This window comes from Glycine max, chromosome 14 (genome assembly GCF_000004515.6).
Source record: "Glycine max cultivar Williams 82 chromosome 14, Glycine_max_v4.0, whole genome shotgun sequence".
NCBI lineage: Eukaryota > Viridiplantae > Streptophyta > Magnoliopsida > Fabales > Fabaceae > Glycine > Glycine max.
The window spans coordinates 10632076-10635354 of NC_038250.2; positions in this window are offsets into that span (position 1 = coordinate 10632076).

Below are 3279 nucleotides of genomic sequence, written 5' to 3' on the forward strand. Positions count from 1 at the left end.
CCAAGTAACTCCCATTGGAATTAGCAGTTATTTTGCACAAAAATTCAATAAATGTATTATATTATAAGTAAAATTATTATATTGAAAAATTTGTGTACAAGTGTATGCATACTTTTCTCATTACTAAGCTACAATCTGGTGGCTAGTACCTTACGAGATGATGTTGTTAGTTGAAAAAAAAATTAGTAAATGAAATTAACAAGACGAGTATTATGATTAACATAAGAGAGAGTTTTGGAATGAGAAATGAAAAAAAGAGTTATGTTTGCATGGTATTTTTTTTTTTTGCTTTTCTTTTTCTAATATTCCTGTTTCAACTCTCTTTTATTTAAACTGCAACAATTGGGATGTGACCTCCTTTGCTATTGATTCCATTTGGCATTGATGCAAGCAATTTCAGCTTGGATTTCTAGCACACTTGCTCCAAAAAATAAGTGGTTAATTTGCTTTTTCTTTTTGGCTATTAAGGTTAGATACATACATACATATATATATATATATATATATATATATATATATATATATATATATATATATATATAATACTAACTTAATTTCCTTATTTTTTTTAAAGCTTGTAGCTAAAGTTCTTGAGAGGTGCTGAAATTGGTTAGGCAATAGCAAAAGACACATTCCCCTGCTTTCATTTACTAGAAGTTCAAAGGTACTTCATCTCTCTCTTATTTTCATTAAACATTGTAATCTTTATTTTTGTGTTTACAACGTACATTACATTTTCATGATAGTATTTTTATGTTACGACCTCTACTAGTTAGCTAACAAGTGTATGTAGACAAAGGATCAAGCTGAATGTTTTGATGATGCCAAAGGATCACATGCTTCTCAAAGCTTTATTCAAGACAAAGAAATTAAAGATATTCAAGATGGATGATCAAGAGAGTCTCTAGAGTCTTAGGAAGGGTATATTAAATAGGAAGGGAATTCCTAATTGAAGTAGCAAAAGGTTTGGCCAAGAAATTTAAGTTAAAAAGTCTTTTTCAAGAGATTTACTCTCTGGTAATTGATTACCAGAGGATGTAATCGATTACCAGTGGCCAAAAATGATTTACAACAGCTATTAAAATTTGAATTCAAAATTTGCACTGTGTAATCGATTACACATATATGGTAATCGATTACCAGCAGTTATTGAACGTTTTAATTCAAATTTTAAAGCTTGTAATCGATTACACACATACTGTAATCGATTACCAGAGGAGATTTTCAGAAAATATTCTCAACAGTCACATCTTTTCATTTGGTTCTTGAATGGCCATCAAAGGCCTATATATATGTGACTTGAGACACGAATTTGCTAAGAGTTTTCAGAACAAAAAGGTCTTATATTCTTAAAAAGCAAAATCGTTTTATCCTCTTACAAATTCCTTGGCCAAAACACTTGTGATTCAATAAGGAATTATTTGAGTGCTCAAATTGTTCAATCTATCTCTTTCAAGAGAGATTTCTTCTTCTCTTCTTCTTTATTCTGAAAAGGGATTAAGAGACCGAGGGTCTGTTGTTGTAAAGAAATCTGAACACAAAGGAAGGGTTGTCCTTGTGTGGTTCAGATCTTGTAATAGGCTTTTACAAGATAGTGGAACTCTCAAGCAGGTTGCTTGAGGACTGGACGTAGGCACAAGGGTGTGACTGAACCAGTATAAATCTGAGTTTGCAATCTCTCTTCCCTTAAACTCCTTTAATTTCTTATTATTTATTCTTTCTTTTCAGTAAGTTTATCTTGCATATTTTCTTAAGAGTTTACTGTTAAGGAATCTAGGGTTACGGGTTAAAATCAAAATAGAATTTTTTTAATTAGGAAAAGTTTGTGATATCTTAATTCAACCCCCCCCCCCCCTTCTTAAGATATCTGAGGCCACTTGTCCAACAAGTGGTATCAGAGCTTCATTCTTGTATAAAGTTTAGAAGCTTCAAGAATTATGGCCTCATCAAACTACTTGTTTCTCGAGGGAAATTCTATAAATAGACCTCCCATCTTTAATGGAGTGGGTTACCACTATTGGAAAACCCGCATGCAAATCTTTATAGAGGCAATAGATTTAAATATTTGGAAAGCCATAGAATAAGGACCTTATGTTCCCTCTATAGTGGTCGAAAGTGCAACAATAGAAAAACCTAGAGCAGATTGGACTGAGGAAGAAAGAAGATTAGTACAATATAATTTAAAGGCCAAAAATATTATTACATCTGCCCTAGGAATAGATGAATAATTTAGGGTTTCAAATTGTAAAAGTGCTAAGGATATGTCAAATACCCTACAAGTAACACATGAAGGCACAACAGATGTTAAAAGATCTAGGATAAACACATTAACTCGTGAATATGAACTGTTTAGGATGAATGTAAATGAAAGTATACAAGACATGCAAAAGAGGTTCACAAACATAGTTAATCATCTTGCATCTCTAGGAAAAACGTTTCCAAATGAAGATCTAGTAAATAAAGTTTTAAGATCTTAATAGAGAATGGAAACCAAAGGTAACATCCATCACAGAATCTCAAGATTTGTCTAGTATGTCTCTTGCTACGTTATTTGGAAAATTGCAGGAGCATGAAATGGAATTATTGAGATTAAATCAACATGAAGAAACTGATAAGAAGAAGAAGGGAATCGCTCTTAAAGCCTCATCTGCAATCCAAGAAGACAATGATAAAGAAGATTCAATTGACTTGAATAATGATGAAGATATTAGTCTTTTTGTAAAAAGGTTCAACAAGTTCCTAAGAGTCAGAGGAAATCAAAAGAGACCAAATTTTAAACCTAAAAGAAGGATAGAAGATTCATCCTCTACTCTAAAATGCTTTGAATGTAATCAACCTGTACATTTGAGAGTTGATTTCCCAATCTTCAAGAAAAGAATGGAGAAATCTGAAAAGAAAAATTTTAGTGAAAAGAAGATGAAGAAAGCCTACATCACGTGGGATGACAATGATATGGAATCATCTGAGGATTCAGAGAATGAAGAGATAAATCTATGTCTAATGGCAAAAAGTTATGAAAGCGATGAAGAGGTAACATCTTCAAATAACAACTTATCCATTTCTTTTGATGAATTACAAGATGCATTTGTTGATTTGCATAAAGAATCAATTAAACTTGCAAAGTCAGTTTCATCCTCTAAGAAAACAATTTCAAATTTGGAAAATGAAATTTCAAAATTAAATAAAGAATTAGATCATCTTAAAACTGAAGTTTCAAATTCCAAATCAAATGATAAAATTCATGTCTCTACTATTCTTGATGAAAAAGTTATATTTGAT